The sequence below is a fragment of the Capsicum annuum genome, chromosome 11 (assembly GCF_002878395.1).
Source record: "Capsicum annuum cultivar UCD-10X-F1 chromosome 11, UCD10Xv1.1, whole genome shotgun sequence".
Taxonomy (NCBI): domain Eukaryota; kingdom Viridiplantae; phylum Streptophyta; class Magnoliopsida; order Solanales; family Solanaceae; genus Capsicum; species Capsicum annuum.
The window spans coordinates 196,215,156-196,226,958 of NC_061121.1; the positions used below are offsets into that span (position 1 = coordinate 196,215,156).

At 35.8% G+C, this 11,803-nt stretch overlaps 1 pseudogene; it reads right to left on the reverse strand.

The window, feature by feature from the left end:
• Nucleotides 1–324: 324 nt before the first annotated feature.
• LOC107846310 lies at nucleotides 325–11,601 on the reverse strand (annotated as a pseudogene).
• Between the last annotated feature and the right edge of the window lie 202 nt (nucleotides 11,602–11,803).

Consider the following 11,803-nt stretch of genomic DNA (forward strand, 5'->3'; position numbering starts at 1 on the left):
GTCACTAATGATTTCCCTTGGTGTACAAAATCTGAAAAATATGTTCTTCCTACAAAATGTGGCCACGCTCTTTTCTTTATTGTTTGAAAGTGAAACTACTTACCTTCCAATTTGAATTATAATCAACCACAATTAGAATATAATTTATGTCATACGAGCTCATAAAAAGGCCTATGAAATCAATGCCCTAAACATCAAATAGCTTAAGCTCTAATATTGTGGTCATTAGACGCTCATACCTTTGCGAGATGTTACCTTGTCATTGGTTTGGTCACAAACCCTTGCATAGTCATGTGCATCTATAAGAACGGTGGACCAATAGTACTAAAATTTCAAGATCTTATGCATAGTCCATGCACTACTTTAGTGATCCCCAACTAGTGAAGAATGACATGCCTGAAGAATACTTATGTTCTCTATCAGGAACACATCTTCGAATTAATTGGTCCGTACAAATCTTGAACAAGTTTGAATCATCCTGGATGAACTTTCTTATATCATGCATAAAATTCTTATGATTCTAAAATGATAGATCCTCAGGCACTACATCATTTACCAAATAATTGTCATCATCTACAAACGATGGAATCAAGTCTTTTGATACGGCCAATACCCGTTCATCTGGAAAAGTATCATCTATATTAAGCTCATCCTTTAGTTTCAGCATTGCTTCCTCCTCAATCCATGATAAGTAGTCAGCCAATTGATTTTCAGTCCTTTTTTGATCCTTGACCTCAAAGTTAAATTCCTGCAATAGAAGTATCTGGCGAATCAACCTTGGCTTCACATCCTTCTTGCCATAAGGCACCTAAGAGCAGCATAGTCAGTATGAAGCCTTCTTCACCATAAGGAACCTAAGAGCATCATAGTCACTATGCACAATCACTTTCATACCAAGCAAATAAGATTGAAATGTAAACACTATAGCAAGTAACTCTTTTTCAGTCATAGTATAATTTTTTTAGCAGGGTTAAGTGTTTTACTAGCATAATAGATGGGATGTATAATCTTCTCTCGTCTTTGGCCAAGGACTTCTCCTAACACTATCCCATAGAATATGATCAAACAATGATCTTGGGTACTGAAGTAGCCGAACCAAGAGAGTAGAATGAGTAGAGTACCTAAGGAATATTGTTCCATAAGATATGGTAAACTACATCCTTTTCAAAGTTAACCCACCCAAAAATGACGAGGAATTAGATAGAACTTATTGCAGGCTGGAATCCAAAGGAAAGTTCACAATTATTTCAGCCTTCCATCATATCAAGCAAAGGCACATAATTTATATATTTAATAAAGAGAAATTAAATAGAACTTATCATATAAATTTATGCTACCTCTAACCCCGACGGCGATGGGCTAACAAGAAGTTGCATTTTCTTAAGCATTTCCTCTTGGCGTGCCGCTACAATATTCAATTTAGAATTTAATGCTTTGATTTGCGATTGTTGGTCTTGTATCTATGATTGCTGGCTTTCTACCACAGTTTCAACTGCATTTAATCATTTCTGTAACTCATTTTGGGCACTAGCAGCTTCCAGTTTTGCCTTTTTGAGGGAGTCTTCTAACTCTGTTGTTCTCCTTTGTGTTTCCCTTATAGTATTAGGTTTAGGACCATAACCAAGACCTTTTATGTACCCCGACTTTGTACCAAGTACAGCATCCACAATTTCATCAATAGTCATGGAAGACTCTCCAGAAGTATATAGAGCTTTCAAATCGTTCATGTTGTTCTGCATAAAATAATAACACATTCAAAGTAAACAACAAGAAGAAGATTAATCAAATAAATGCAATGGTATGTTACTAAAATATTAATTTTTTACATAGTTAGTCGCAGCTTCTTCAGATGACCATCCTTTTTCACTCATGTAATGAGTATGTTTGTAGAACTCAATTCTGTCAGGCTCTACACCTTCAGATTCCTTTTCGCCCTATATAACAAGAAAACAATATGACATAGTGTTTAGAGATATTTGACTGAAATGGGCTACAACTTACATGCTACACAATATCAAATAGTACCCAAGTGTCACTAGTAAAAAGAATAAAAATGCTATAACTTCCAATTTCAGCACGAGCTACTACAAACACTTTTGATCCCATGAAATGATTATATTTAAGCTTGGTTTGATTGTCCTTGTTTATTTTGCATCGTTTCTACAAAGAAAATATAAACATCACAACTTAAATAACAACGAGAATAACATGAATATAAATTACCTTGTGCTCTGGATCGTTCGACATGTCACAAAGCTTATTCCAATTTTCGAAGGTCAATTGTTCGACTTCCATTTTACAAGCCTCTTCCACGAAGCGTACACTTTCAAATTTTTGTTTTAACTTGTAGCGCTATTGTCGGCTTCTAATTTTCAGAATATCCTCCCAGCTATCTTTCACATGATGCTCGTCCAAATTAATGTCAAACCTCTCCTCAAAAACAAATAAGTATTGAAGAAATGCACAACAAGAAGAACAACATACCAAGTGTATTCCCAGAAGTGGGTTCTGGGGAGGGTAAAGTATACGCAAACCATACCACTATCTCAGGTGAAGTATAGAGGTTATTTTCGATAGACCCCCGGCTTAGGACCAATAGCAGTATAACAAACACAAAACATAAATGTATATAAACTAGTACAATATGCAAAATAAACTAACACAGCTAGCCACAAGATACTACTACAGCCACAAGATAAAACTAAAAACACAAGATAAAACTAAAAATGAAAGGGTATTCTATAATCAACCAATAATCCCAAAAACAAAAAAAAAAAATATGCATACCCTTTCTCTGTCCCTTAACTTTGTAACTTTCTGTAAGCAATGGATTTGTGGAACTAGAGGATCAAGTATCATCTGACGAGAGTCTAGAAGTAGCAGGTAGCACTTCAAAGAAGAAGTCTAGAAAAGTATCAAGTAAGAATCACGACCAAAGCGACATTGCATCAGAGGTTCCTAGTACTAGGCAGATGAAAAAATGAGTGAAAAAAGACCACACCAAGGATACTAGTGTTGACATTATTTCTAAACAAGCTGAAGTTACGCAGGAGCTTTCCATTGAATCTAATGACATCAAAGGTAATCTGGTGTTTTTCATTTGGTCTGGTTATTTTGAACTTAGCTTACTGTACATCTCGGCTTTGCTGTGACAGCAAATTAAATGATGAATAATTTTATAGGCAAGAAAAAAGTTTCATCAGCACACATTGGAGGTTCTGAAGGCGTTGATCTCTCTGTGAATCAAGATGAACCTTGGGCTATTTTTTATCACAAGAAGCCCAGAGATGGGTGGATTGTATATAATCCTAAAACAATAAGACCAACTCCACTTTCTAAGGATACAGAACATGTTAAGTTATTGTCTTGGAATGTCAATGGCTTGAGGGATCTTTTGAAGTTAAAGAAACTTTGCATACAACAGCTTGCTGATAGAGAAGATTTTGATGTACTATGCTTATAGGAGACTAAACTACAGGCAAACTCTCATTTTTATCTCTTCTGCTTGTAGGGATCAACTTAATATTTTAATAGATGATAGCTACATAAGTTACACTTATTTCGATATTTTATGCATGTACTCTGTACCCTATCTTTGGCGGTCCTTAGATTATTGGAGTGGATGTAAGTAAGGGAAATGGTGAAGGCATAAGTTTCTTATGCCGTTTGGACATTCTGGAGTGTGTCCTTCAAATTTCTGCAATATAATTATGATATAACAGTTGTTTATCCTACGCATCAACCTTACAAAGTATTGAAATCTTTGTAAATAACTTAGCATGCAGATGATTCTTCACTTATAAAATTATGATTGTGTCGAACAACAATAAAAATTGTGTATAACGGCAGCATGGTTAATAACCGCAGGACAATTATGTCTCATCACATATTTCCTCTTAATATCAACTCAGTGAAAGAAACCATCTTTTACTACCACGCATAATCCACACACACACTCGTGACTAATGCACCTAATAGTCGATAGGATCATGGTTCTACTTTAAATCACAAGCAAGGAAAAGAAACAATTATATTAATAGCTTTTCAACATCCAATATATTAATTAGTTGAGTCTGTGCCCAATTTTGATAAACCACCACCATATTCATGAGATTAAACTCCAAAAACACAATAATGATGAAAGTTAAGGAACCCGTAACAAAGAATTTCAACTAGAACCGACTTTTCCATGATAATTAGATGTCTAAAATAAGAACAAACTTAGGACCATCATATACCAACTAACAATCATGATGAATGTTAAGGAACTCATAACTAAGAAGATTCAACCAAAACCAACTTATACGCAATAATTAGAAGCCTAACAGAAGGATCAACATATTAAGGACACCATCATCATATACCAACTAACAATGTTCAAGTAAAGAAAGAAAGGAGGTTAAGGAATCTTACTTTTCACTATTTGAAGAATAAGATGGTTTTAAAATTAAAATTAAAATCATAACATCTGCTAACATGCTTAGTACCTTAAAACTCCAATGTTCTTAAAAGCATAGATTTTTGTTTGTAATGTAATAAATTTTAAAAGAGTACAGAATCCTTACGTGGCATCTAATTAGTGTTGCATCTTTGTCCTCTCTTGTAAGTTCCTTCCACTTGTTTGGAAGTGGAAGAAAATTCCGAGCAATTATCCCTAATTCATTGAATAGTTTGGCAGATTGAATTGGCTTAGTTGGCCTTCCTTTACCAAGAGAAATCTCTATTTTCATCTTGCTTCCCATAGCCTTCTTCATTTTTTCAAGACCTTTCCCTCTGGTCTTGCCACGACCTTTCCTGAGTCTAGCGGAATCATCCGATGAAAAAATATCAATTTAAAATACCACATAAATCTAAAAATAACAGAGTAAATATGTAGATATATTTACACATATAGTAATAATACATAGGATAATCAAGTTCCCTGATTTATTCAATCTGCAACAACAACAACATACCCGGTGAATTCCCACATAGTGGGGTCTGGGGAGGGTAGAGTGTACGCAAACCATACCACTACCTCAGATGAAGTAGAGAGGTTGTTTCCGATAAACCCTCGGCTTAGAACACACTGAAAATATAACATAGAAGAAAATAAATTTATGTTACCCCATTATATCCTGTAGACAACTAATATCTTTAACGACAACTACGAAGAAGCAATACATGGACACATAATCATGGAAAGCTCAACTGAGTCCATCTCAGAAACTAATGTTACCAACATTATAACATAGTGCTGAAGTATAAGATACGACATGGGTCTCTTTTCCCCCAAATTCTTAAAATAACAAGCCGAGTTTACACTTAGAAGTTAGAAATCACAGTAGAGAATTTCAAACAGAGCTACATCTTCAAAACAAATTTCTCCGCTCCATGTTCTAAGTTAGTTTGACTACAACTATATGGAACACAGGTTATCAAAAAACAATTGTATGGAGTACAACCCTTTTCGTATTGCGACAATGACAATTCATATACCCTATCAACTTTGAAAGTTCTATTTCAACAAAGCATCTGGTCCTCTCGGATCAAAATTTTTTGTTTTTTTATCACGAAAGAGGACAAAAAAGATAGCAAAGAACTAATGTACATGAATAGATGCAGAGTGCAGAATTTGGTTTCATATTGCACTATAACTCTGGCTCAGTAATGGGCAAAGTTTGTCACATTGTTTCTTTTTGGGTTTGCTAGAACCTTTTCCAGAGCATTCAATACAGACTTTACCATGGGTATATATGAGACAATTAAGGTCAAACTTTAGGTCATCTGGAATTCGCCAATTTAGATGAATATATGTCTTGTTTACATCAGCTGTAGCAGGTACCCAATAAAGAGTTTACAATCTGAAAAATGTGTGTATCCAACGGAAAATTATCTCTCTGAAGTTGGAACATCAAGACACATGCCACCATTTTGGGACCAATTCCTCTGAAACAAGAGAGCTCCCTATCCATTTCTTCTATAGATAGTTCTCTCAAGTACTCCAAGCACAGATTTCCTTTTTTCTGAAACAATGAACTTAATATTCCCTTGATACAAGAAGTCTTGGTGGGTACTAAACCTCCACATCGTATGGTATCTTCAACAAGTTTTGCATCAGCGGCTAGAACACATTCCCAAGTTGGAAAAAGAAGATTTGAGGGAAGCAAAAGCCTTGTGAGAGTTAGCTTCAGTGGTGTTCTGGGACAAAATTGTGCTTATCAAACCATCCAGTACACTCTCATTACAACACTCATTACCACTAATATCATCATATTCATCTCCAATATGATCGAGTGATATCTATTTGTGGTACTTGATGAATTCTTTAGGGAAATCTTGAAGGGCCAAAAGATCATCCCGTACGGTTTGGTATTCCTCCGGCGTGGGACGAGAGAAATCGAGAAATGGCTCATTAGAAGGAGCGGCGGTGACATTATCCTTTTTCGAGGATTTGGAGGAGAGAGATGGAGAAGAAGATTGGTCATCCGTTTTTTTCCTCTTTGGGGTTTTTCGAGTCTTTCTCAGTTTAACCTCAAAAAACATGTTTATAAATATTCTAAATATGGTATTGACTGTTCATCTATAGTATCCCATTGTCATTGTTCGCTACAAGTTCTATTTCAACTTCAGAAAAATCACAAAACATTCATACTATATGCTTCACAGACAGAAGAATGTGGTTACACTAGTCAACTCTCGTGTTCCAATTACGGTTGATTTTACCAAAACTCAGAAACTATCAAAAAGATTGCTTCCGCAGCAATTTCTAAGTTGCAGGAAGTTGTTATTTGTTCTCAAATAGATTTTTAAAATATGAAAATAAAAGAATAGCACTTAAATTTGAGGAAGCAGAATAGATGTCTTTCGTTGAAGTAGTTATGGAGGTTTCACTAGAGAGGACCAATCTCTCTGGGCCAAGGTGAAAAAGATAAATACGGTATGGAGGGGTCTTGGATGACTACACAAACTAACAATCCTCATGGATCCAACGTCTGAAGATCCCTAAGGACCTTATGGCCATGTCGCTTTAACAAGTTGAGTTTCTCTCTAAAAGATGGTAGGAAGATCAAGTTTTGGGACGAAAGCTACTGGCAACTTTAAACAGAACTTCCCTGATATGATTTTGACTTGTGCCTATAACATGAAGCAACAATGCAAAAGCTATGGACTATACAGGGCTAAAACATCACCTTTAGAAGAGCTTTACATAACCGGGAATCACCTAGAATCACAGAATTCTTCAATACTCTAGAACTATGCTAAGGACTGCAAGAAGGGGAAAGCTCACACAGCTAGCAGAAACATAGCAGTGGGTTTTATTCATAACCAAATCAAATTATGAAGACATAAACCAGAATGGACAATAAACTATCTTATGGACATGGAAACACATCTGCAGAGTTAAAAATACCATATAAAAAGTGGCCTGCTCCACCTGGTTTTGTGGCAACAGGAGTTAACCTAACACATGACAACCTAAGGGAAAAAGAAATTCCTACAGTATTAAGGTGTTGTCTATGTTGGCAAGAGGCATAGCCAGCCAACCACTTATTCCTTCATTGCATTCTCACTAGACAGCTGTGGGACTTGCTCATCAGTTTCAGGGGTATTAGCTCGATAATACCAAGAAGCACCCTTGAACTTCTGTCTTATTGGAATGCAGGCAGAAACAGTAACACTAACAAGGACAGATGGAAAATTTTCCCAGCTGCTATTTGGTGGGCAGTTTTGAAGGTACTCTAGATGCTTTGAGAATACCAAGAGGATGCAACGGGCGGAAAATTACACTGTACATACGAAGTTGAAATTATTTTATACGTATATATACTAGATTTTAAATACCCTTGGCTTCTTGTTAACTTATTCATATTTTAAACCCCATAATGAAAATCCTAGGGAACTCACATCATTTCTCATATTAATAGAGCAGTAATATCTTATTCAATTTGAGTTTACAAAAAAGGTCCACAATCAGAGAAATGAGATACAACTAGGGATGGGATCTTAGGTTCAGGAGAAATCTGAATGATTGGGAGGTCAGCAGAGTAACTAAATTATTCAACATTCAGGAGCAGCACAAAGATCTAAACTCAAGTGAGGATAATCTGTTTTGGTTACCAGACAAGCAAGAAAGGTTTACAGTTGGCTCGGCTTAAAGGAAATTACAGAGAGCAAGTCCACATGTCGATGGTTGGCCTTCGAAGATGATTTGGAAAGTCAAGGTTCTTTTCGAAAAAATATATATAGTTGAGTTGAATGTATTACTTGTATTAACAACGGGAGTAGCGCTATTAGATTCATTTGGTCATTGAGTTGCTTGAATAGTTCCCTGGTAAGTGTAGTTTGCCTAAAGACACCCCCTCCCGGTGCCATAGATTTGCTAAATTCTACTCAAAGTAATATGAATGAGATTTTAAATAAGAAAAAACAAAGAAGCTACATTCCAACATAAGTAAGACTATATATTTACAAGTACAAAATTCTATTCTAACCCTAGAAATATCTGAAAAGAATTTCACAAATATCTATTCAATCTCAATTATCACAAACATTTCATGGATACTCGTACAAACAGTAGTAGCTGCAACTGCTGGAAAGGTTAAGAAATGTTTGGGAATTTTTTTGGGGGGGTTTAACTGTATGAAAATGTGTAGAAGTATGTAGCAAATTAATTTTATACAACTATATAACTTACAAGCTAGAGTTAATTTAAGGAGGACGATTCAGATTGTTTCTCTAGTTTCTTTATGTGGTCTGTGACACATAAACTACCAGAACACCACTTTTTTTCACAAAGCCTTACCAAGTTAACCTTGAGAAGGAGTGGACATGGAAGAACTTATGCTTATTCTACAGAAGTTTCCTAATCTATTTACTGACCAAAGGATTGAGGAGACAACAACATGTCGTTTAACATTCTACACCCTCCAACTTGAGGGGGATTGTTGAACTAAGCATGAGCATATTACAGTCACTTATAATTAATTAGTTATTATTTTTGTAATCAGTTAATATTCATAATTAGTTGAGTTGGTACGAGTCTATATATGCATTAGCTTGTACAACTGTAACAGATTAGATTAACATAATTTCCAATTTAGAAAATTCTTCTACTTCCTCTATCTCACAAATTCTCCATTGCTGAACTGGTGAAGCTTAAGCTCTCGATCTATATTTTAGCACTAACCTATTTACGTAATAAAATTACTGATCAACTTGGCAGCCCTGTTCAACTTTTTCACAAATGATACTAACATTTTCCCATAAGGGTACAATGGCACCAAAGGCACAAACAAAGCTACAAAAGTATATCTCTAAGAAGAGGGCACTCAAGGACATACCTCCAGCCTCGAAGAGTGAGGCCAAAAACTCAAGTAGGACTGAGGTGGACTTTTTCACTAGATCTGAATAGAAACAACACTCCTCTTGGACAATGAGGGCTAAGGAAAAAAATAGGGAACAAGCCAAGGCCACGAGATTCCAGCCTTCGTCAAGACTGCTATCCCAATAAACCTTTCCTAGTCTGAAAAGGGAACGGGGTAACAATAAGTATGCTAAAGAAGATAGTTCCTTATAGGAGGAGGAGGAGTCCAACCTCGAATAATTTGAGGTTACTGCTACTGCCCCACCTTAAAGGGGCGTGGATTCGAGATGCTGGATAGTCCTAAACTCTAGGGACTATTACGCTAATAGGATCTCAGTGACAAACTAGGGGAACAGGAAGAGGATCATTCAAGAAGAACCATAAATCCTACCAGAGTTCGTCCAGAAAATTCTAGCATTAGTTCATGGATTTGAGCGATATGAAATGGGATGGATGACAAGACCCCTATGGAACTATGTTTTAGAGTTGGTAAGTTTAACTCCAACAATGCATCCATGCTAAAGAATATGAATCCTTCAGGGAAGGATAAGGACATGAAGAAGCAATCCATACTTAACACTATATGGGTCCAGGACACTAAAGTAGATATCTCTATCAGGGGTATCTCTAGTTCCTTGTTCGGAGTTGCATTTGAGATGACTGAGGAGAGTGTAGAGTATAACTTTTTGATGAATGACTTAAAGAGGGTTAGGAGGTTGAGTGTGGGTGATAAGATGATGCACTCTAGGTGTCGGCGGGCATTACTGAAGTTGGTGAAAATGCCCCATGATCAACATGGCCACAATCTACAAGCACGGTCTAAAGTTTACTGCCAAAGTCTGGTGGTCAGTGGTCAAGCACTGGATCGCACCCACAACCAATGATAATACATCGGGCATGACCAATGGTTTCTTGGTAGCTGCATTTGTTTCTGGGGTCGAGTTAAACATCCCATAGATCATTGCAAAAGAGATACGAAATAGGGTGCTCTAGTTTAGCATCATATTACCTTTCCCCTATCTCATTACTCAATTGATGAGACGTGCACAGGTCCCGACCAATATAAATAATACTCTTAAACTACAGGGTATTGATGAGACGTGCACAGGTCCCGACCAGATCTGATGAATATAAAGACGGCCTTGACCGAGCTTAAGGAAGTGATTAGGGTATTGACTGAGAGGGTTGTTGCAACACCTCCTCAAAACTCAAACTACAGGGCTGCCAAATTTAGAAACTTTGAGGGTCGAGATAGGAGCCATGCCTAATCTAGTTCATCTAGAAATTGAAGAAGAAGACCCTATTTTTTTTTGTCATGAAGCGTTGAAACTTCACTCGTCCTGATCCTAAAGACTTTCTGGTTAACTCCAACAAAAGTACAACCGATCCACATAACTCTACTTTCCAAAAACAAGAATTAGCTACACATCTTTTGCTAATTCATTGCTAAGTAACTTGTACGTAATAGGATTTTCAGACAATCCGTTGCTAAATAGGATTCACAACAGAATTTGTACATCGCTAACTCCTTTTTTTTAGTATTTCACCAGTATGTGCCAAACACCAATTAACAAATCAATCGATCAAAGATAAAGTATGAGGACAAATACATACCTGGTCTCCTTGTTCAGGTTCAGAAATTCTGCTTCACTTTGCAATGGAACCCCTTCGTTAGTTTTATCATATATATGACGGTTTTCCTGAAATTCTTTTAGAGCCAAAAAACTAAAAAAATTAAGAGCCAAAAACGGTTTCTTCCTCCATTTTTCCTCTTTCTATAATTCTCCTTGGTGCGCTAGAGAAGAAAGTAGTGTCGTAATGCCTCATATCAACCCAGAAATTTAGAAAGTTAAGTAATGCTTGATCAATTTTATTTTCCCACCTAATTATAATTACATACAAATATATCTACAAATAAAAATTTGTTCTAACGCTAAAAATACCTGAAAGAATTCCACATATATCTATTGAATCTCAATTCTTTCAACATTTCAAGAATGGTGTATGAATTGTAGTAGCTGCAATATCTGTTGGAAAGTTTAGAAATGTTTGGATTTTTATTTTTTGGGGGGGTTAACTGATTGGAAAGGTCAGAAATTTTTGGGGGCTAAATGTTTGGAGCGGTTAGAAATGTTTGGAATTTACTTTTTTTGGGGTTAAATGTTTGGAAAAGTCTAGAAGTATTCAGAAAAGTAATTTTATATATACAATAATTTATTTGTATGTACTTTATACGTACTTTGATTAAATAAGTATTTACTTTTTCTCTTTTATGTACTTTGTGGTATATTACATTATTTTTAGATGTGAACTACAAAGTACATACAAGAAAAAAACTAAATACTTATTTTTGCAGCAAATAGTTACACTAACTTAATAAATATATTACAGTATATTAACAAATAAATTATCAAAAAATTATAATTAATTCAAATACATAAATTTTTATTTAATCAC